A 24,418-nucleotide genomic window follows, 5' to 3' on the forward strand; every position below is an offset into this window, starting at 1 on the left:
TGACATCAATCTGAAAAAAAGAATTGGTGCACATTAATTTGAACCAAATCTCCCAAGAGCCAAGGACTAAAGGATCAGAGCTCACCAAAGGAGATCACATCACCACGGGGTATGAATTCCTGCTGTAAATACGCCAGCTATTTAATATCATTTGGAACCTGCAAGTTAGGTAACATCCAGATCTCCTTCCCAAATGAAGGACCGTGGCACAGGTTAAGTAAAACTTCATCCTTATTCACCAGTGTGTGCGTGTGTGTATGTGTGAATATAATAAACTTTTCTAAACCCTAGCCAAAAATGACATTATTTAAGGACCTACTGTTATAATGGTACTAAAAGTATCAGGGTATTTTTTTTCATTTATTTTTGAGATGAGGTCTTGCTGTGAACAGACCATACACTTGTACTATTCCTCCCGTCTTTGCCTTACAATGCTGCAAGTACAGGGCCTGACACCATGCCCAGCCTCCTTTGTTGTATTTTTAGACTGGGTGTGCTATAGCTCAGCTGTCTGTAAACTTGGGATGTAGTTGGGGTTTGCCTTGGAATCCCTAACCTCTCATCCTATGTAAATGCTGGGAACACAGCACTGTGCTACTATGCCTGGCTGGGTGTTCATGTTAAAGCTTTGCCAGAAGCTTTGTGTAGTTTCATAAAAAGATTATGGTTTTGTTTTTAAAAACAATGTTTATAATAATATATCCTTTGATTCTTGTACTGATTATTGAGTCCTCAAAGCTGAAAGGATTGAAATTGGAACAATCCTCTCACATTGGCAGTTAACTGTGGAAATCACCATATAAGATGTCTTAGTTGACCCAAGGAATAGCAAGACTTGGTTTCAGAAGGATCCCTTAGCTATTCACCTTTGGAGAAGTGAAGAAAGCAAGCCAGATGTGGTATACCCTCCTGTAATCCCAGCACTTGGGAGACTGAGGCAGAAGGATCACTGACTGAGAGGCTAGGCTGGATGACACTGTGTGTTCTAGACCTGCCTGGGCTATAGAGTGATACCTTGTTCCAGAAAACTGAAAAGAGGACTATTTTAAGAAGAACCAAGCAGATGTGGCTGGGGTGTAGCTCAGTATGACATTGCTTGTCTAGGTCAGGCAAGGCTCTGCGTTGAACCCCCAGCACCACCAAATGGAAAGGAGGAGGAGGAGAGAACAAAAGTAGGTGTGCTCACCTGCCAAGTCAGCTGAGTCTGAGCTAACTGTCACCGTGTAGGTGGGGACCTACCAAGTGAGGGTTCTAATCTCGATGACATCACAAGTGTTGCCTAGTATCGAGTAAACAAAAATGCCACTGGCCAGTTCTCACCCCAGCATGATGCTTGAGATATAGTTTAACTTGTTTATTTATCCTTCCTATGTCACAGAATATTCCTTAACAAACACTTTACAGTCTCTGAAAGTCCAAATACCAGTGCGATTTTTTTTGTCTTCCCTTAAAAAAAACAGATGAGAGGGACAAGATATCTACTCTGATGTTTTAAACTTATCTTAAAGTTATATAGTGTTCATTCTGTGGTCTTGATCACACAGACCAATCTCAACAGTGGGAGGAAACTTGGCAAGGGTGTGACAGCCAGAAGTAACTATTGGCAGGCACCATCTTGAAGGCTAGCAACTGCCATTTTTCAAAGTCTGATTTAAAGTATACCTGTCCTCCTCTTCCCTCAGACCAGGCAGGACTCACAAATCTGCCTTTTTAATACTGGGATTATAGTTATGTCCCAACATGCCCACCATACCTGACCCTCTTAATTTGGGGAGGCCAGTTATCATGTAGCCCTGCTTGCCTCACTGTTTGACTGTGTAGTCCTTGGTGATACCAAACTTGAGGTAGTGCCCCTGCCTTTACCACCCAAGTGTGTATGTATTAGAGGGATGAGCCACTCTGTATGACTAGGTACTTTTTAGCCAGGCTTTGACGAAAAGTCTGGCAACTGACAGTTTTGTGACCCTATATTAAGACAAAAAATAAATCCTTATAACAGTGTGTTTGCCTCTTGACATTGAGACCTCAAGGCTAAAAGGATTGGCAGTTAACTGTGGAAATCACTGTGTAAGATGTCTTCGTTGACCCAAGGAATAGCAAGAGCTTCAGTTTCAGTGAGGGTCCCTTAGCCTTCACCTTTAGGGAAGTGAAGAAGGCAAGCCAGATGTGGTAGCAGAGACCTATAATCAGTGTAATTCAGCACTTGGAAGACTAAGGCAGAAGAATCACGGACTTAGAGGCTAGCCTGGACTACACTGTGTGTTCTAGACCAGCCGGAGCTGCCACAGCATAGGCAATAACCTATAAGCAAGTCTTGATGGCATCACAAGCATTGCTTGGTGGCCAGTCAAATCAACAAAAGTTTTATTGGCCAGTCTTCCCCCTAATATGACATTTTAGTTTAATCCATCTATTCTTTCTTCCTATGACACAAGTTACCCCCTAAACAAATATGTAAGAGTTTTTAAGCCGGGCAGTGGTGGCACACGCCTTTAATCCCAGCACTTGGGAGGCAGAGGCAGGTGGATTTCTGAGTTCGAGGCCAGCCTGATTTACAGAGTGAGTTCCAGGGCAGCCAGGGCTACACAGAGAAACCCTGTCTCAAAAAACAAAACAAACAAACAAAAAGGAGTTTTTAAAAGTTCAAGATGTGTGTGCATTGGTGGGTTCCATCCCCAACCTCCAAACAGAGATGAGAGGTGAAAGGTAATTACCATCTTAAATTGGTGTGATACTCTCTGTGACAGGGATCGCACAGACCATTCTCACTAGGGTGAAAGGAAACTTCACAAGAGTATGGAAGCCAAAAGAAGAGATGGCTAAGAGTCGCCCTGAAGGCTAGCTACCTCCATTTCTCAAACTCTCTCACTGATAATTACTAAATATCTACAAAGTACCCAGAACTGTTTAAAGAAATGAGGGAGTGTAAAGAAGGAGTGTAAATGAGCAAAGTCAGTATACGATACCTTATATAACACACCTACATAAGTTTATCGGTCTGAACTTCCCACTTCCCAATAAATACTGCTTTATGAGTGGTACTATCCATGCATAGCAGTTGGTTAGTAACTTTATTTAAATATCCAGGCAATCATGACAGTAGTTGCTACTTGAGTTTTCCTTTGGCACTGCTGACTTTTTATAGAGCTGAGCTTTTGATGCTAGTGCTAGTTGCAAAGCCTCATGTATGCTAGGCAAGTCCTGTACCACTGAGCCATGTCTCTAGCCTGAGAGGGCTGGTGTTACGACTACAAGGATGTAGACGGAAGGACCCAAGTTAGAGTATGTATTGTTGAAGATGTTAGAGGAGACTGTAGACAATTGATAAACACAAATGTAGAGATAGAGATAGATGACAGATCAGCATTGCATTACAGTTTGTCCTGTGTCACGAAGGAAACCTACATTTTACATATGATCTGGATGCAGAAGGTGGGCATTAGCCAGTCCCAGTGGCCATTTTATTTGTTCACCTGGATTTCTGTGGCGCTCAGAGACTCATGGATTAGTTAATCACTGTACTGAGCTGGACCCACAGCCATCCAGTATGGTTTTCATTCTAATTTCTCAGATGGTCAATGATGTTAACACTTTTCATGTATATTGGTTATCTGTATCTTTTCAGAACTGGCTGGTGAGTTCATTAGCACACTCATCAATGGGTTGTTTGAATTAACTATATATATTGTAGATCTAAATCCTAGCTGAGGTTCCCAGCAGAGATTCTCCCCATTGGCAAGCTCCATCTTCATTCAGATGTGGCTTTTAGAACATCTGTGTATAGAAGCCTTTAGTTTTATGCAGTCCTATTAGTTGCTCGCAGTATTTAAGTGATTGAAGTTCTCTTCAGAAAGTCCTTGTCTGTCTTAAGAGTCTGTGTTGTACTTCCTGACAGCTGCAGAGCTGATTAGGCTCTCTGATCACCAGGGAGAGACGATAGAGGCCTAGTTTCACTTGTCTACAACTTTTTCTAACACTGTTGAAAGAGACTGTCTTTTCTCCAGTGCATATTTAGGCGCCTTTGCCAAAAATTAGGTGACTAATTATGCAGGCTATATCTGGTCTCTATCCCAGTCTGAGTTATGTCAGTTATTTCTGGGTCTTTATTCCAGTCTGTTATTTAAGTGTCTGTCTGATGCAGCTGCCACGCTGTTTGTTACTGTGGCTTAGTAAGATACCTTGAAATATGGCCAGAGCGCCAGCATTGTTCTCTTTGCTCAGTATTGTCTTGGTATATAGGGTGATTTTATTTGTTTTGATTATTATTGACGGTCCCAGACAGCCTGAAACTTGCTGGCAAGGTTGGCTTTGAGCTCCAGATCCCCTGCTTCTATCTCCTGAGTGCTGTGATTTCAGGAGTACATCACCTTGCTTGGTTTATATAGTGCTGGGAAGTGAACCCAGGGTATCCTGCACAGAAGTCAAAGCACACTACCAAGTAAGCCACACTGTAGATGCACTCTTCAGTTTGTGAGACAGGGTGTCATAGTGTAGACGAGGCTAGACTAGAGTTTAGCCACAGCTGGACTTGCCCTCAGCAGGCCTCTTGCTCCGGCCTCCTAAGTATACCACATACCACACTTGACTTTTTTTTTTTTTTTTTTTTTTTTTTGGTTTTTTGAGACAGGGTTTCTCTGAGTAGTCCTGGCTGTCCTGGAACTCACTCTGTAGACCAGGCTGGCCTCGAACTCAGAAATCCGCCTGCCTCTGCCTCCCAAGTGCTGGGATTAAAGGCATGAGCCACCACCGCCCGGCCCACACTTGACTTTTTTAAAGTAATTTAAAAAAATAGAGAGAGAGAGAGAGAGAGAGAGAGAGAGAGAGAGAGAGAGAGAGAGAGAGAGAGAGAGAGAGAAAGCATCTCATTTTGTTGCTCGGGCTAATTTCAAATCTCTGAGCTCAAATGATCCTCCTGCCTTAGCCTCCTGAGTACCTGGGACTACAGGACAATGGTACCTCACCCAGCTTTTTAATAACTGAAGTAACAGCTGAAAGGAAGCCTTCGAGGTTTTGGGTTGTCCACTGTACCCGCCCCTCTACTTCCTTGTGGTTTTTGCAGGCAGAGTGGGTGGTGCTGCTATTGTTTGAATCAGAGTCTCAATCCATAACTCAGGGTGGCCTCGAACTTGAAATCCTAGCTTAATGTGGCATCTCAAGTCTGAAATGCCAGCACTTAGAATGCCAAGACAAGAAGATTGTATCATATTTGAGGCCACAGCCTATGGCTTACATAGTGACTTCTACCCAGTCACTAAGACTAAGACTATGAAACATTACCTCAAAGTAACAACTAATGATCTCATGATGTTCTAGACTGAGCCTTCCACACACCAGTATTATAGGAAAACACTAAATTGCACACTCAGCTAACTTTTATTAACAAATTTCTCCCCCCGCCCCCTTTTTAGGTGTTCTTGGATGACCTGAAACTCACATCAATCAGCCTGGCTTTGGACTCATGGGCAGGCATACTGCCTCAGCCTCCAGAGTGCTGGGATTATAGGCATGTGCCACCATGCAGGGCTCTGTTTTGTATTTTGAGACAGGGTCTCATTTTCTAACCCAGCTGAGTTACAGCAAGCTTGCAGCCCTGACCTCTAGAGTGCTGGGTTTTCAGGTGTATATAACCACACCCAATTTACTTTCTTTATCTTAGGATGTTTTGGCATTTCCCAAAGCTTGAAGGCTTGGAAGAGGTTTATGGTGTTAGGGCAGGTCATTGTTTGGGGACACACACACACAAAACAAAACAAAAACAAAAAACAACCCCCCTCTACCAGAGGTGTGGCTGTCTTGAACCACACCCTGAGTCTGTATTCGTGACAACCTCCTGATTTAAGTCTCACACTCAAACCAGTTTTTTCTTTTCCTAACTCACCCAGAGCCAGGTATCAGGTGACAAGCCACTACTTCTGTACCCAAACCCACTGAACTATTCTAGTATGCCAGTGCCAAGCACCTTGCTGTGCCCAGGTCTGCTTTTCCCTTAGAAATGCCAGCTGAGTCCCTGCCTCAGACTTCCCTCCACCTTCTACTCGTTTGTTTTAAGAGCTCGGGCTACGCTGCAACTTCCCAGGTAGCCTGCTGACCAGGTAGCCTGCTGACCTCAAATGTGTGATTGCCATGAGCCACTCCTGAGAGCTGAGACTGCGTGTGTACATCTGCACACTGAGCATCCTCCTATCAACCTGTGTTCTACTACAGCAGACAGACTCAGTGCTCACGCTGGCCCTGCCTAGCCATGGAGCGCCCTCTTCTCTGGGTAGGATCTGTGATCATCTTCCTTCCAAGTTTCCTTCTGGTCCCCTCCCAGGCTGTAAGAGCTTTACCACCCCACCTCTAATGTCTGCATCCTTAATAAGTACAGGTATCTAGGAAGGTGGCTGTGGAGACACAGGACAGATGATAAGCCAAAGTCTTAACTCACCTCAAGAAATAGATGAAAGAAACTCAGAGACTATTGGAGACTCTCCTCTTGAGTTATGATCCTCTTAATGTGGGGCTGGCAATAGACTTGACCACAGGAGTCAGAGGTCCTAGGACCTGATGACTTGGTCACTATCTGTCACACCAATAAGCCTTCTGGAAAAAAAAAAAAAAAAAAAAAAGATGAGGGGTTGTTATTTTAAAAAGATACTAGGGGCCAGAAGGATGGCTCAGTAGGTAAACCGTAATGACCCAAGTTCTATCCCCAAGACCCATATAGTAAAACAAGTTGACTCCTCCAAGTGTCTGCTGATCTCCACATGTGCACTGAGGCCTGCATGCCCACTGCCGACACACATAAAATAATGTGATAAAACAGTTATAGAAAGGGCATTAGGACTGAGGAACAAATGCAATTAGCAGAGTACTACCCTAGTATGCAGGAAGCTGTGTGTTCCTTCTGCCCAACTGCATAAAGGACAGCTCAGAGCTCGGTCCTGTACTCCTGCACTTCTGAGGGCAGGGGTACCAGGATCAGGAGTTGTCTTCTCTGGGGATACAGTGAGTCCTTTGTTCTCCTACATGGTTACATGAGACCATGAAACGCTATTAAAGGCTCTCCCTCAGAAGCTCTGCCCATTCTCATTCTATTTACACTTTCTCACTGTGTGAGTGTGTGTGTGTGACCAATACATGCTATGGTGGATGGATGTAGGCCACAAGACCTCCCTGAGCATGGGATCTTGACTTTAACCTTTCTTGATGTAGGTTTCTTGTTCTCCTTTGCATATGCCAGGCTAGCTGTCCCATGAGCACCCAGATAGCCTCCTCTCTCTCCAGGCAGTCTCCTTGCTCTGCCTGCCCTTTCACCATAGGAAAGCTGGGAGTACTAACATGCCCAGCCCCACTTGTTGGGATTAGAGGCCCACATCACCACATGCTTGGTTTGGCCCTCATTCTTATCTTCCACCACTGGATCCAATCCAGGACCTCCCTCCACTCTGCCTGCCATGAATGAACCCCTCTCTGGGTGGGATCTGTGACTGTATAACTATCTTCTAAGTCTGCTTCAAGTCCTCTTTTGGGATTATAAAGTCTTTACCAACACACCTCCCACTTCTGCACCATTAGTATACATTGCAGGTGTTAGGGAACGGGGCTGGGTGGCTCATGGGATAAATGCCAAGCGAGGTATATAATTTACCTCAAGAAACAGAGGAGAAGAGACTTGGGCCTTCTCTCTGAAGGGAGATCCTAAGGGTGAAAGGTAATGAAGGAAAATGACCACTAAGGTCACAGGTCCTCTGGCAGGATGACGTCAGTCAGCACGGGCAGCACAGCTCAGATTCCTGAAAGCAAAGATGCATAATTGTCCTTAGAGAAGATATGGAGGTGGGGTTGTAGCTCAGTAGCAGAGTGCTTGCTTAACTTGCCTGAAGCCCTGGGTTTGATTCCCCAGCACCAAATGTAAATGTGGCTGCCCATGCCTGTAATCCCAGCTCTTGGGGGGTAGGTGGGTAGAGGCAGGAGGAGCAGGTCATCCTGTGCTATACTGTTAAGGACAAGGCCAGCCAGGGTTACCTGAGTCCCAGTCTCAGACAAGTTTAAAGAAAAATCAACAGAACAAAGTGGGTCACAAAGCATCCTCAGAGGACAGTGTCAGAAGCCAGCCAGGTCTTCTAACTGCTGGTTCTTCTCCCCAGAATGAGACCAAACCCCTCAGTTTCTCAAGGCCAGCTCCAGAGAGCTGCTGTGACCTCACAGCTCTTAAGAGTTATGATCTCTCTAACCCCCTTACAGCGCCAAGCCCAGATACACTGATGCCCAGACAACCCTGACTTCTAACTTTTATCTAGTAACTTCCAGTCTTGTGACTCATACCACATAGGCTAGGTCACGTGATGTGGAACTTATCACCCCCCTCCCCCCCGAAAAAAAAAACCTTGTCAGATACTTCCCTCCATTGTTCTCTGGAGCTATCTGTCTCTTTTTCTTCAGGGCCCCCATCATGCTATACATGGTGGCTCTCTTTCCTCACGCTCTCCCACCTCAGGCCCCATCATGTCTGCTTCCGTCCATGAGCCTGTAGCTCTGCTTTCCAGCTTGGTTCCTATGACCCTGTCTTTGTTACTGTTTACAACAGGTAGCTTGTCTCTAAGAGTTACTGGAGGAAATTCAAGGCTCTCTGAGAAATAGCTATAGAGCCAGCCAGGGTGGCTGTGGCTGTCGTGTTAGCACTTAAGAGATGGAGCCAGGAGGATCATCAGGACTTCATGGGGATCCTCAGCTACAAGCCAGCCTGGGCCCCATAAATCCCTGCTTCAAAGAACCAACCTGGAAACTGTCAAGGACGAGAATTTTATGCAAAGGACCATCAGCCATACAACCCTTTCACTGGCAAGTGGCTGCACTGTCAGCGTCACAGCCCCCTCACTGAATTCTTCATCGCCACTCTGGAGGCAGGAGCTGCAGAGGATCACCAGTACAGACAACCCAGGACATCAGCTCTCAGCCAGAGAGGGCTGAGGACACTCTCCATGACCCTGGCTACAACAGCCAGCCTAGGATTGATGGCACCTTGACCCTGAGTGACAGGCTATGTCTCTGATGTAATACCCTTGTCATACTTTATACCCTAGGTAAGCAGTTAGGCTGTATAAGCTTTAAAATTGTAAGTTTTGAGACAAGGCCTGGACTTAAAGCTGGTATGTAGCCAGGGTTATGATTGTTTTTTTAATGATTTATTTTCATGTGCATTGTTTTGTCTGCATGTTATGTCTGGGTGAGGGTGTCAGATCCCCTGGAATGAACTTATTGACAGTTGCAAGGTGCCATGTGGGTGCTGGGAATTGAACCCAGGTCCTCTGGAAGAGTAGTCAGTGCTCTCAACCTTGGAGCTATCCCTCCAGCCCCTAGATCTATAGTTTGAACTCCTTCTCTTGTGTTAACCTCTAGACTGGGACTGTGGGCAAATGTCACCCTGCTTCCTTTTGGATGACTTATTTGAAACAGCGGTTCACTTTGTATCCTATGCTGCCCTGGAACTCGCAGAAATACTCTGCCTCTTCTTCCGGAGTGCTGGGCTTAGATGTGTGTCTGTTGTCATCCTTGACTTACTTTCTGTATCTTAGGATGTTTTTACAAATTCCCAAGCTTTCAGGCTTGAGTAGTGTCTCTTCCCCCTGCCAGGGTCACTGGTTCTTGGAGTAAAATTGATGTTGACCAGAAGCATGTCTTTGAAATACAATACAACCCAGAGTCTACAACAGAATTAATTTATTGTGTAATCTACAATGGGTTCACAACTTGTGTTCAAAACCAGTAAAACCTAGCCAGCATAGGGGTGAGATCTAAGAAATGTGATACTAGTCTTTTCTATTTAAAACTGATGTTTATGACAAAAAACTCAATCTTTTTTATATCCCTCCGCCTTGTAAGATTTTTTATGTAAATGTTTTAATCCCTTCCCAACCTGGTAAAACCTTTGTTACACAAAGTAACAGTAACTTAAGTGGTGGCCCTCTTCCTGCTTTGCCTCCTTTCATTTGCTCTGATTCTTTTCAGCTGTTAGCCAACAACTCCTGTGAGCTCAGACCCAGCCAATGGGGAAAAGACAGTCACCACTTTCGTAAATAAACACCACCGTCCTCCTCAGGCTGTGTGCTTGCATTTGAGTGCTCCTCATGGTGTGTGCTGTGTGCCTGCATTTCTGAGTGCTCCTCAGCCCGTGTGCCTGCATTTCTGAGTGCTCCTCAGCCCGTGTGCCTGCATTTCTGAGTGCTCCTCAGCCCGTGTGCCTGCATTTCTGAGTGCTCCTCAGCCCGTGTGCCTGCATTTCTGAGTGCTCCCCTTAGATCAAGAGTAAAGTTTTGCTTTGCCTTTGTTTGAGTGTTCCTCCGTGTGACCCTGAGAAATTCTTTTTTTAATAATTTGGGCCTTGTCCAGGATTTCAAATCCATCTGGGAGAGTGTTCAGATCCTCTCTCTTGGAAGAGACGTGTCCCCTGCCTTGTTGCAGCGACAGCTGAGCATGTTGACTGTAGATGGCCCTTCATAGAAAAAGAGTAAGGACAGTCACTAGACCCTCACGTGAGTACCCAGCCTCTCCTACCAGCTAGATGTAATTCTGCCCTAACCTTACATGGTCCCATGGTTGGTTTTTTTTTTTTTTAAAGGGGGGCAGAGTAGAGTATATACTCTAAGAAAAACTAGGTAGTGGGGCTCCACTCATGCATCTGTAGGTAATCTATAATGTATGTTGGGTGAAGAATCCAGTGGGAATAGACATTGTTTAGTGGTCCCTGTTCCTACAAGGAAAATTCTCACAACAAATGACAAATTTGTTAATGTGATTGTCTTGTGGTAGTAAGGAAACAAAAATATATTAAAAGAATATTGAAATGAAATTATTTTGGTAAAAAATGATTTGTGTATGAATATTAAGATGGTTGATGTTTCCAAAATGTAAAAAGAAAGTTAGAAAGTTCATCCAAGTTGTGAAGGGCTGATTAAATTATTTAAGGCACATAAAGGACAAGATGTAGACATGATACAGATAGTATTCAGATTTTAAGCTTGAAGCCCAATATACCGATGTCAACCCTCTGCTTAAATCAATGGAGCTATTGATCTGCTCTTGATAACAATTACAAGTGCTTAAAATGTTTGTCTAATTAAAGGGTTTTTTTTTTTAAAAAAAGATTTATTTTATGTAAATGAGTACAATTATAGCTGTCTTCAGACACTCCAGAAGAGGGCATTGGATCCCATTACAGATGGTTGTGAGCCACCATGTAGTTGCTGAGAACTGAACTCAGGACCTCTGGAAGAGCAGTCAGTGCTCTTAATCACTGAGCCATCTCTCCAGCCCATCTAATCAAAGTTTATTTTGAAATGTATGGTCTGCCCACATTTTATCTAAATATAATATGGTAGTTAAAAGTACCAAACTGATATAGCTGACCTTCTGGGTGCTTGTGGTGGTTTGAATGAAAATAGCCCCTATAGGCTCATGGGAGTGGGTAGCACTGTCAGGCGGTGTGGCCTTGTTGGAGGACTTTGTACAACTGAGGGTGTCACTGAAGGTGGGCTTTAAGGTCCCAGAAGCTTAAGCCAGACCCAGTGGCTCACTCACTCTTCCTGCTGGTGCCTGCTGATCCAGATGGAGAACTCTCAGCTACCTCTCCAGCACCATGCCTGCCTGCATGTCATTGTGCTTCCTGCCATGATGATAATGGACTAAACCTCTGAACTGTAAGCCAGCCCACTTAAATGCTTTCCTTTGTAAGAGTTGCTGTGGTTGTGGTGTCTCTTCACAGCAATGGAAACCCTAAGTGTCCAGTAATTATACTTAGAGACCTATGCTGATATGGTAAGAGGGATGTGTTCTGTTTTGTTTTTGAGACAGGACTTCTCTGTGACAGCCTTGGCTGTCCTGGGACTTGCTTTGTAGACCAGGCTGGCCTTGAACTTAAAGAGATCTGCCTGCCTCTGCCTCATGATTGCAGGGATTGAAGGTGTGCACCACTACCACCTTGTAAAAGGTGGTAAATAAAGGGGGAATATTCTTCCCCCTTGCTCTACAAGGTTAGCTGGGTCCCAGACGCCTGCTCCAATGTTCTGAAATATGGGAAGTCACATGTCCTTTTGTTCAGGGAGGCCATGGAACCCCTACTGAGTGAGCTCTAATCAGTCTACAAAAAGGAGGACATTTTCCCCTCCATGCTTCCAAGCAAAGCCATGGTTAAGCAAGGCCTTTGACTAGTCCTCACAGCCAGAGTTCCTCTCAAACCCAGGTGATCCCTGAGGACCAGATCTCAAATGGCCTTGATGATAAAATCAAGTGATTAATTTTGGTCATCTATATATCTTAAAACACCCAGCAAGAAAATACACTCCCAAACTAAGATGATCAGTGTGTGGTGTGTGTTTGTTTTGTTTTTGACAGTCCAAGGGGTCACATTCCCTAGATGCTGGATTTAAATCCATGAGTCATCATAGATAACTACGGCTCACTAAGAATTGTCTTCCTGGTAAGAAGATATAACCCAGGCGTAAGACTTCAGATCTTGCCTCAGTTCAAAACTGCAGTGCCTATCATCAGCTGAGAGAGAGAGAGAGAGAGAGAGAGAGAGAGAGAGAGAGAGAGAGAGAGACTATTGTTTTAACCTAGAAATCAAACAATGGCTAAGTTTCTCTTCTCTCTTAAGAAGCCAAATGGAGTGGCTTCATGCTGACCTTTGCCACACCAAAGGCTGTCTATCAGATGGTCTCAAACAGTCAGACGCTGGGCTCACTACTGGAGAACAGTTTTTGTTTGTTTGTTTGTTTGTTTGTTTTTTGAGAACAGTCTTAAAGGAAAAAAAAAAAAAAAAAAAAGAGTAGCCCAATAGGGGGAGGTTCTTGTGAGCCGAGCAAGAGATTCCAGTGAACTTTGATCTGGATATTTAAAATACATTTAATATTTATGTTTTGGCTTCCCTTGGTTCTGCAAATAACTTGCTGTAACTTCTCCTTCATACCTCTTTTCAGGTACCAAGCAAGACTTCTTTTCTTCCCTCCCCACACCTGGCTGTTGTACAATCCTAGGTTCTCTCTTAGAGGAACAGGGTATTGTAAAAGCAGGTGAGGTTTGGCTAGGCAGTTTAAGGGCAAAAACAAACAATTTATCTCTTTGCTAAAAGCCAGAAAGTTTCTTGGACCTCTTGGCAGTCTCTTCCCTTGCCAGAAACCAAAGAGCCAAAAATCTAATTTGATTCCTAAATGATTCTATGATTGCCTGTTTGTGATGGGTGTGTGTGTGCTGCAGATGGGGGTGTTAAAATTGGCAGTGAAGGCCTGTTAAGAGAAAACTAGCCAGATATAGTGTGCTTTTTATCCCAGCACTTTCAAGGCAGAAGCAGGCAGACCTTTGAATTCGAGTCCAGCCTAGTCTATGTAGTGAATTCTAGAACAGTTAGGACTACATAGAGAGACCCTGCCTCAAAAAAAAAAAAAAAAAAAAAAAAACAAAACAAAAATAAAAATAAGAAAAAGGAAGAAGAAAGCAAGAGCACTTCTTCTGGTCAGGAGACTAGTTGGTCCAGATCAACCTTCTGGGCAAGGAACCACCCCTTACGATGTGCATCCACCTAAATGATCCACCTAAACCATGCTAAATGATTAATTTCGTGTATTAGGGAGCTCAGAGTGTTGTTGAATCAGCTTTTACTAAACAACCATGTCCTCCTAAATAATAAGAGTTTCTTACTCCAAGATATGACAGCAAAAGAAAGCTACTACCTTAATGAGTTTGAAGAAAGAGGGATTTGTAAGGAACATTAAATATTAGTCTTTTCTATTAACCACTGTAAAACTTGAGTTGTGGGAATGAATTCAAATCATTTTATCTCCCCCACCTTGTAAGACTTTTATGCAAATATTTATCCCTTCCTCCTCCTGACACACAACCTGGTAAACCTTTGTATTTGAACACAAAGCCCAGGCTACAGTCTCAGAACTTTGGTGACTAAAGCTGCAGACCCCTTCCCAGTTTGGCCATTTCCTTTGCCCTGAGTCTTTTAAAAATAGCCAATTCAAAAGTCTGTGAGGTCAGCCCCAGCCAATGGGCAAGAACAGTGTCACTACATTAGAATAAAAACCAAGCGCCCATAGCCCCTCCGGCTGCTGCCTGCTCTTTGGCTTGCACCCTCTTGATCAACACCCAAGGTGGGCTTCCCCATCTCCGAGAAGAGAGGTGTAATGGCGGAAGAGGTTTGTGGGGTAAGACTGGGAGGAGGAGGGATGTAATGTAGTTTTTTTTAAAAAAAGTAAAGTTTTGCCTTACAGAGTCCTTTGTGTGACACTGGGAATATTTTTAACAAAGGAAAATTTTTCTGTTTTGTTTCTTAAAGAAAAAAAAAAGCACATTTTTCTAGGTGGGTGGCGGCAGATCAGGGAACTTGCCTGCCAGGACCCCTGGCTATATATCTTTTCTACCAGCTTCAAGAAACTAAATACTGAACCAAGAGAACTAAAATTCTCAAGAGTCGAGAGAGCCATCTGACTATTGACTTGAGTGCCAGGAAGACGCCCTCTGGACAACCTTGGTTGAGGTTGAACAGGTCTGCCTTAGTCAGGAGAAGTAGTTCATGAAGACATGATTTAAAACAAACAAACAAACAAAAACAAAAAACAAGTCAAATCAGTGTTGGATATTTGTTTCTGGAATTCTAGAGACCTGGTATAAGGCCCAAAATCAGAGGTTGCCCATAGTTAGATCTGGTCTATTTAATTAGCAGTCAAGTTGTAGCAACTGCCTTAAAACATGGCAGTCCCCAAACTTCCCAGACATAAGGCTCCAGTGTATGCATCGGTGCCCCTGTTGCAAGCTCTGGCCTTCCATGAACTTAATTCGGAGATGCTCACCGGTGGCTTTGTTTTAGTATTTTTAGTGGCTTAATTACAGTGTTCATGTCACTCAAGTAAGTTAGTATCCTGTCCTTACAGCTGTAATATAAGAGCTTTGCAATTAACTAAAAGAAACTGGAACCAAGATAGCAGAAACCTTCCATGCCTGAGAATTTCCATGGCTGCTTCTAGGTTCTTGGAGGTATTAGCTGGCAAATGGCCAGTTTCCTTTGGGGGAAGGCAAAGCTGTCCTTGGGAGATTATAGGGGACAGCTGCTGTGCTGTCTTTAGACACACCTATTGTGCCTTTTCTTTGAAAATTTTATAACCCTTTTCAGTCAAGATATTAAAGACCTGGCCTGGAGAGATGCTCAGTGGTTAATAGTCCTGCTCTTCTTGGGAAAAAAAAAAAGGAAAAATCTTAAAAACAATTGGGCCTAGAGAGATGGCTCAGTGGTCAAGAGCACTGGCTGCTTTTCCATAGGACCTAGGTTCAATTACCAGCACCCACATGGCAGCTTCTAACTGTAACTCCAGTTCCAGAGGATCTAGTACCCAAACATGGACATACATGCAGGCAAAACATCAATGCACATAAAAATAAATCTTAAAAAAAAGATAATGTATTTTTTTCTTTTCTTTTTTCTTCTTTTTTGTTTTTTTTGAAACAGTATTTCTCTGTATAGCCCTAGCTGTCCTGGAACATATTCTGTAGACCAGACCAATCTCCAACTCAGAGATTTGCCTGCCTCTGCCTCCTGAGTGCTGAGATTAAAGTGCACCATGACCTCTCTGGGATTGAATGACCTTTTCATAGGGGTTGCACATCAGATATCCTGCATATCAGGTATTTACATTATGATTCATAAGAGTAGCAAAATTACAGTTATGAAGTAGCAATAAAAATAATTTTATGGTTGGGGTCACCACAGCATGAGGAACTGTAATAAAGGGTCACAGCATTAGGAAGGCTGAGACCCATTGCCTTAAGTCTACTGCAGAGGCTCAAGAAACTGCTTGGCTTCTCCTTTCCCCAATACCCTTTAATTTACATTCTTTCTTGAACAGAATCCTCCTCTTTGGGAAAACACAACATATTTGGCACCAGTGTAAAGAATTCAGATTCCTCTCCAGGTCTATCTAAGACAAATCTGAGACTCCTCAGAGAAAATCTGGCTAGTGCTAAGGAGAGCCAGATCAGGAAGCCCTTGCCCCGTAGTTGTTAGTTGTTAATCTTCTACAAGAAGGAACTAGAGTCAGGTTGGTCTTTACCTTCCTTGTCTAAGAACAGCTGGGACAATGCTCTTCCAATGGCCTCCTGCTGATGCTCACTGGCTCTCAGTTTTGTGGGCTCCACATAGAGTCCGGAGGCATCTGCCTGAGATGTCTTCTTTCCAGATTACTTAGAGACTGGGAGGCAGGTGCCAACAAGGACACTTGCTTTTTATGTTTCTTTTCCTTGGGGCTGGAGCGATGGCCCAGTGGTTAAGAGTGATGGCTCATCTTGCAGAGAGAGAGGACTTGGGTTCATTTCCCAGTACTCATATGGCAGATCACACTCACCTGTAACTGTGGTTCCAGGGCATCTGATGAATTAGAGTCCTAGAATCCACATGGTGGAAGGAGAGAACTGACTTCTACAAGTTGTCTTCTGACCTTCACATGTGCTTCTGTGAAGTCTGAGTACACACACATACACACACACTTGTATGTGATATATATACAATAAATCTCACATATGGATTACAGGATGTAGTCCGGGTAATTTAGCAATGGCTGTCTCACAATTGGAGTGGCTGAGAATGCAGCCCTTCTCAACCCATGAAGCTGCATGATCCCTGCAGAGCTTCTAGTCTTCATTATACGCTGGAAGTCTAGAGGAGTCAGTTCTACTATCAGCAGGGAAGCAGCAGGAACAGGACAGATGAACACGCCAGCAAGAGTGAGGGCAAGAAGGCAAAAAGTAGTTTCCTTCTTCCTTGCCCTTTCTTCTGAGCTGTCACCAGAAGCTGCTGCCCCATTTAGAATGGGTCATACCACTTCAAATGGAAAACAATCCATAATCCATGACATGCCACTCAGCAGCCAGTTCCTCCTCCTCGGCAGTGACCCAGAGCCCTTGACTACTCTGATTCAAAGAGCCCACTGCTCTCTTACAGTGTGTCTGACCTGTAGGGTTGAAGTTCCCTTGCCACTGCAATGCCAGTGTGCATGCATGCATGATGTATGTTCAATTCTTTAAGATGCCAAGGATTTGGAATCACCCCGTCCAGATAAGGACCTCTGCTCTGTATGGCAAGTCAGCCAGGAGGCAGCAGTTCAAGCCCTCTCCCGTCTCACTGCTTCAGGTTTCAGCATGTCCTAGTTGTTCCCCACCTGAGGTCTGAAGTGAGTGATTGAATTAACTAGTTTAATCTGCAAGTCATTAGGCTGCAACCTGCCCGCCTTGACGCATAGGGTTTAGCTGCACCTGGACACCCCATGCTAGCTGCCTCACCTGGGAGGGAGGTAAGAATGAGGACGAGGGAGCAGTGGTGATAGGTGCCTCCAACTCCCGAGCTGCGGCTTGGAAGAGACTTAAGCAAGTCGGATGAGGTCAGCGGTTTAAACAAGAAGTCCCGTCCCTGAGCAGGTCCAGCATCTCTCTGGAAGTGTTGATTCTCCCCAGAATGGAACCAAACTTTGCTGACTTTCTAGAGTATTCTCTGCTCTCCTTTTTGGTCTAGCTTTTTCTTGGTTTCACATGCATCTAAATTATCCTCTGGTGGTTATTTCTGCAAGGGCTGACCAAAATACTGAACATCCCTGAACTTATCTAGAGGGATAATCCTACTAGAGTCCAGGCACTAAGAACAGGATTGCTTGATTCTGGGCTTTAACTTAGTTGGAGTAATTAGTGTGCTTGCTTGCAAAGGTAAGTAGGCAACTCAAGGGAGGAAGGAAAGAAACAGACCTTTACCCAACCAAGTAAGCCTTCCTGAATAGGTACCTTCTCTCTACGACATTTGCTTGGCTAGCCCTTTTATCTTTAAAACTGTTTCTGCTATCAGCAGCCATAAGTTGGATAGCTAAAAGCCACTAGGAGGTCTGGCACTCAAAAGTTCCCATGACAGGATAACCAGCTCAAGGAACTAAAAGAATTAGGATCTTCCTGGAGCAAGACAAATTCATACATCAAGTTACTGTTCGGCCTCTGTGTAAGCGGGCTGAGGCTCTGAAGGTATGTGGAGAGCTCAGTAGGAGTCCCAGGCCTCTGAGGAGCAGTGGGGGGTACTTCCCTCTCCTGACCCAAGAGAGAGGAGAGCGCTCATCCTCCTCTGGAGGAATTTCAAACAGTGGAATGGTGTTTTCCATTTTGTCAAAAGTTTAACTTCATTCCATTTAACTTACTTTTCTGTTGGAGGTCCTCATTCTGATATGAGGCTATAAAATACTTCACATAGGGAATTTCATCCATGTGCTTTCCTCATGCAAAATTTCTCCAAGTACAGAATTACAAGAGTTGTAATTCTGAGACCTATTTTCAGGACACTTATGGTATCCCAGATTGTACTGTGACCATGATGGGTTACACAAAAGGACCATCTGTTTTCTAGTCCTTGGCCAGTAGCCAAATATCTCAATGGTGAATGTGAGAAACAGTGGATCTCCGCTGGCACACATGCCTTATCTCCCATACTAGTTATCTGATGATTGAAAGAGTTGAGAAGGAAGGAGGTGGGCAAAGACATCAGGGCTAACGCACATACGAGAGCCATAATTCTTTACATGGATGAACACTGGAATTCAGAATCACACACCTAGATTTTCTGGAAGACACAACAAAAAGTGTATACACACACCAAACAGACCTCTGCCACATGGACACACACTCATCTAACTATAGATTTGCCAGGTGGGAACGATCTGCCAGCAGTAACTTATTGGCAGCTAAGACAGAGGCTCTCGAGGTGTAGGCATTCCTGACCAGCCTGCAGCCAGAACTGAGATTCCCTCGGCATCCCAGACCTTAGGTCTCCCAAACTCTCAGACTTCAGGGCAGAGATGCAACCTTACACCTGTGGCTGTCTCTTTATGCATCTCCAATCCACCAGACCTTCTCCACCATGTTATTTAATCGGCAGACTCAAGATCCAGCACCACTCACCAGTCTAGGAAAACTTCTGAAGGAAGACTTGGAATGTCTGCTGTATTTCTCCTGGCCCACTGTGACTACTATACAGTGGCCACAAGTCAAGTCCTCCATAAGATGCTCCTTTTACCAGTGCTGATCTAGTCTCTGTCGCTCTAAGTAGGGTGGTATCGGACTTAGGCAGGTGTCCCAAATTAGTGCAAAGGGCCACAGATGGTGAGTTGTCAAGTGGGAGGATCGGGTGAGAAATAAAGATGAGAAATAAGACAAAAGTCATGGCTGGGACTAGGAGAGCTTGCATAAACTGATGACTTACATCAAGCAAGTTTATTAACAAGTACAGCATCACCTATCTGTAGGGGCGTAGCCTTTAATCCTACCACTTAGGGGCAGAGGCAGGTGGAGCTCTGCGCTCATGGCCAGTCTGGTCTATAGAGTGAGTTCTAGGATAGCCAGGGTTACACAGAGAAACCTTGTCTTGAAAAACCAAATAAAGAAGTAAAAATACATCATATATACTATTTGTAGGGGGGGAAATGACCCAGATCAAAAGAGAGTAAAGTCAGACAATGTTGGTAAAGAGAACACAGGATACCTCAGACACAGCTGCTTAAGGGCAGATAACCACAGCCTATGGGGAAGAGTTGGGTCTGTAGAAGTCACAACATTGACTCTTTTGAGGCACTGGTGCCAGCCCTAGACCAACCTTGCCAAGTCAGCTCCTGGACAAGAATCCAGAATTAATGCTCCCTTTGTCCTTTCTTAAGAGTCCCTGAGAAGTCTTGGTTGGTCTGGCTCCCCACCAGCAAGCCCCTTTGGTTCACTGAATCTCTTACTGGACATTGAGAAACAACAGCTGCCAAGGGGAAGGTCCCATCTGGGGCGTCAGTTTGTAACCAAATACAGTGGGTCCATGACTTGGTGTGTGCAGGGCTGACAAAGCACAGCCAACACACAGAAGAGCAAGGAAGGGTTTTCATTGTCTGTAGGAGGACACTAGAGGAAGGCACAGTTTCCAAGAACCGCACAGTCTTGAAAAAGAAAGGTGAGGACTTTATCTGGGGTGCTTACATGTATGGATTCATGTGGGGAAGGCACTTAGGAATGGGCACACTCCTGAGTATGTCCAGTGTTCATTCGAAAACAGTTCAAGAAGAAAAGATCACAGAATGCCCCCAAACACTAGAACGCAGTAGGAAGGGCAAACTTGTGGGTACATTCATCCTGCAAAGTCCCCAACTTAACAGGAACAGGAACTTGCTGGTCACTCCTGGCTTACATCATCAGTTGGCAACAACTGTGTTGCTGGGAGAGAAAAAGCAAAGGTGGATCCACCCAGACTCTAAGAAGAGGTCAATAGAGGCTCCTGAAGAAAAACTCCTTATCCTCAAGTCCTCACTCACCCCCAGCACTATGGTTTCTTAGCAACTCAAGCCACCTCTAGGGTGAATGCCAGATTTGTTTAATTTTCAAGGCTGTCCTGTTTATTTCTAACCTGGTCAGATTCCAGGATTCAAAAACAAAACAAAACAAACCCCCCAAAACAAAGCACTGACCAACAGCCCACAGGTATTTCTATGAGGACCTGGAGCAGATCTGATTGCAGACCCCTCCCTGTGCTTTAGCAGCTACTAACAAAGTTCTCAGTCAGGGCAGGATTCTGTTCCTCTAAATCACCACAGCCAAGTAAGCAAATCGACCAAATCATTCCCATTGGCTAGTGCTAATCAGCTTGTTCTGCCTTAGTCTCCCCCACATTTGACTTTGCTTTTCCTGAGAACTGAGGCTAGCCTAGAACTTTTTACTATGTGACCCAGAATGACCTTAGGCGTATGATCATCTGACCTCCACCTCTGATGTTGTCATTAAGCTAGCCACCCTCTCAGCCAAATTTCTACCCTCATTCTTGGTTCTGTCACTTGATCCAAACCTAGTGCTTCCCCTTGGCCCCATGTTTTGTATGCAGGGATCCTACTCTGGCTGAGACCTGTGACTGCTAAACTGTTTTCTTTCCTGTCCTGTGTCTGCCAGGGTGTTGCCATGCCACATCCCACATCTGAATCCCCAGTGCGTTGCAGCTATCAAGGGAAGAGGTAGAGACTAGGACAGAATATGAGCCAAGTATCTATCTGTCCCCTGCAAAGCTTTGATGAGGAGAGAGGAAATTAAGACTGGGAGGAAATCATACAGATATCTATGGATAGCCTCTGGAGAAGGCCCAGGGATGAAAATGGCATCTGAGTAGGAAGACTCCTGACAGCAGTGACCTAAGTCACAACTGGCAGTCTAAGTGAGCCTCCTAAGAGCGAAGGGGAGGAATGTTACTATGAAAGGGTATTAGGGCTTGAGAGGTAACTCGGCTGATAGAACATTGATATGTCATGCATGAAGCCCTGGGCTTCCTAAAATGTATCAGTCCTCAAAACATATTTTAAAAAATAAATGAATAAAACAGTAAGAATGAGGGTAAGGTGCTTGGTTGGTGGCTCATCTCTAACAGTTCTGAGAACAGTCACAGCTCTCAGAACATCTATTGACAGTCACAGTGTGTGTGCACCTGTCATCTCAGTGCATGCTTATTAGAGGCCAAAGGATCAGACTGTCAAGGTAACCCTCTAGTATAGGCCAGCCTGAGCTATTTGAAACCAGTATTTCAGACATGAAAGTAGGGACTGTCACCCAGGTTGACTTTCACTTGCTACAGATTCAGATGCCACGTTGGTGTGGACTCCATTTTAATATGTGAGGACCGAGCTCTCTTTCCTTGTAATTGTCTCCAGTCAGTTCACCTAAACCTGCTGCTCACTCTCCCTGTCTGTGCTGCATTCAGTCCATCTCCCTGTCATAGCTCTGTGAATGCAACCCTCTCCAAGTGTCCTTCTGGTCCTTTCCATTGATTGCAGTCCTTCCATCCCACCTCCAACATCTGCATCCTTAGTATACTGCAGGTATCTAGCAAAGAGATTCAAAGAGAACAGCCAAATGCCAAACTCACCTTGATGAAGTCTTGGTGAGGACAGAAAGTTAGCCACACAGAAGAACTCTCCTTGGTTGTGGAGACCCTTTCAGTGAAAGCCAGAGTTACTGGGTTTTTTGCCACGAATAAACTATGAGCACAGTCATCCCCCTGGGGTCAGCACCGGGGATGCGAGTGAAATGGTCAGCAGGGTGGACATGGAGCTCGGTTGGCGGACTACTTGCTGCGGTAGATCCCAACACCACGTATATTAAGTGAGGTGTCCACATCTGCAGATGCACCCCTTGCAAAGGTAGAGAAGAGAAGGTCAAGGCCATCAAAGGGTACACGAGACTCAGCCTCAAAACACCAAATAATCAACTTGAAGAGGGGAGGTGGGGAATGAGGTCCTGGTGACCCTGGCCATGCTTGCTCTTCAGTCCTTTCCCTACACACTGGCGTACCCGGCACATTCACTCCCTCCTGTGCCGCGAGCATGCTACCACTGGTGCCATGTTCTACCCATACCCAGCATTGACCCCAGAGCAAGAGAAGCAGCTGGCTGATACCTCTCACTGAGCTGTGCTCCAGGTAAGGGCATCCTGGCTGCAGATGAGTCCACTGGAAACACTGCCAAGCACCTGCAGTCCATTGGTGCTGAGGAGAACAGGCACTTCTATCATCAGCTGCTGCTGACTGCCGATGATCCTGAGGATCCCTCCATGGGAGGAGGTGTCCTCTTCCATAAGACACTGTGCCAGAAGGTAGATGGATGTCCCTACCCCTAAGTTATCAAGTCCAAGGGTGGTGGTGTGAGCATTCAGGTAGATAAGGGCGTGGTGCCGACAGGAGATACCAATGGTGAGTCTACTAACCAAGTGCTGGATGGGCTGTCTGAGCACTGTGCCTGCCATAAGAAGGATGGAGCCAACTTTGCCAAGTGGTATTGTATGCTAAAGATTGGGGAACATACTCCCTCGACCCTTACTATCAGGGAAAATGCCAATGTTCTGGCCTGTTATGCCAGAATCTGCCAGCAGAATGGCACTGTACCTGTTGTGAAGCCTGAAATCCTCCCTGACAGGGACCATGACTTGAAGCACTGCCAATATGTAACTGAGAAGGTGTTGTCTGCTGTCTACAAGGCTCTGAGTGACCACCATGTCTATTTGGAAGGCACATTGCTGAAGCCCAATATGGTCACCCCAAGCCATGCTTGCACCCAGAAATTTTCCAATGAGGAGATTGCCATGGCAACTGTCATAGCACTTCATCACACAGTGTCTCCTGCTGTCTCTGGGATTACTTTCCTGTCTGGAGGGCAGAGTGAGGAAGATGATTCATCAACTTCAATGCTATCAACAAGTGTCTCTCTGCTGAAGCCCAGGGCCCTTGACTTTTTCCTATGGCTGAGCCCTGCACGCCTCTGATCTAAACGCCTGGGGTAGAAAGAAGGAGAAGCTGAAGGATGCTCAGGAGGAGTACATCACAAGCCCTGGCCAACATCCTGACCTGTGAAGGAAAGTATACCCCAAGTGGACAGTCTGGAGCTGCAGCCCATGAATCTCTCTTCATCTCTAACCGTGCCTACTAACCAGAGGTGATCTGAGGCTGTTCCATGAACACTCCAGGCTGCTGCCTACCGCTTGCTATTGAAGAGGGGCCTTCAGGCTCTTTCCCCTCACTCTTGTTGCCCTGTGACTGGTGTGCAATGTTGTCTGTGAATGCTAATTCTGCCATCCCTTCCAGCCCACTGCCAATAAACAACTATTTAAGGGGGAAGGTAAATAAACAGGAAGGTAGAGAGAATCGAACAGTAACCAGTGTCTAAGTTCTTAGTGACAGCTCTGTAGGATTCTCCAAAATGTCTCTTTAGAGCCAGTCATGGTGCCACATGCCTGGCATCCCAGAAACTGGTAGGTGCCCCAAAAATCAGCACTTTAAGGTGATCCTTTGGGCCAGCCAAGCCTACATGACACCCAGTCTCAAAATACCACCCTCAAAACAACTATTAACATAACAATGTTAACTGTGTTGAGCCAGGAGCTGTCAGACAAGCAGCTCCTTTATGAGCAACAGGCTGCACCACCCTCACAGGAGCTCTGCTAACTGTACACATTTTACAATCACTGTGCGGTAAGTCCAGAAGCTGCAGAGAACCAGGATTGCCATGGCCACTGTTCACTCCAGACAGCCTGCACTGGCCTTGTAAGGCCAGTAAAAACAGGACTCTAGATGACTGTGTACTCATTTTTATCCTCTGGTATCCCACCAGAAGGGTTGTGATGGGTACAAATAATAGCCTTTGTTTGCATAAAGGGCTATATATGCTTGGTGCAATATTCTTGGGAAACACCTTTGCAGGGTGAAAGAGGGCTGTTGGCTTGCTGGCTAACATACCTGGTCTTAGTTATTGTATAACCCAGTCTGACCCGAGACTGGTGAAGTAGCCAAAAATGATCTTGAATTCCTGATCCTCTTGCTTGAGCCTGCTGAGTCTGAGATATTACAGGCATG

At 45.0% G+C, this 24,418-nt stretch overlaps 1 long non-coding RNA gene and 1 pseudogene across 1 annotated transcript; both read left to right on the plus strand.

The window, feature by feature from the left end:
* LOC143438085 (uncharacterized) lies at positions 1 to 10,831 on the plus strand. The gene is made up of 2 exons (XR_013107155.1): positions 1 to 212; positions 5,409 to 10,831. It is a non-coding gene; the product is annotated as an uncharacterized LOC143438085 (long non-coding RNA).
* An 11,313-nt stretch (positions 10,832 to 22,144) lies between these two features.
* LOC143437484 (fructose-bisphosphate aldolase A pseudogene) lies at positions 22,145 to 23,683 on the plus strand (annotated as a pseudogene).
* Positions 23,684 to 24,418: the final 735 nt, after the last annotated feature.

This window comes from Arvicanthis niloticus, chromosome 24 (genome assembly GCF_011762505.2).
Source record: "Arvicanthis niloticus isolate mArvNil1 chromosome 24, mArvNil1.pat.X, whole genome shotgun sequence".
NCBI classification, from domain to species: domain Eukaryota; kingdom Metazoa; phylum Chordata; class Mammalia; order Rodentia; family Muridae; genus Arvicanthis; species Arvicanthis niloticus.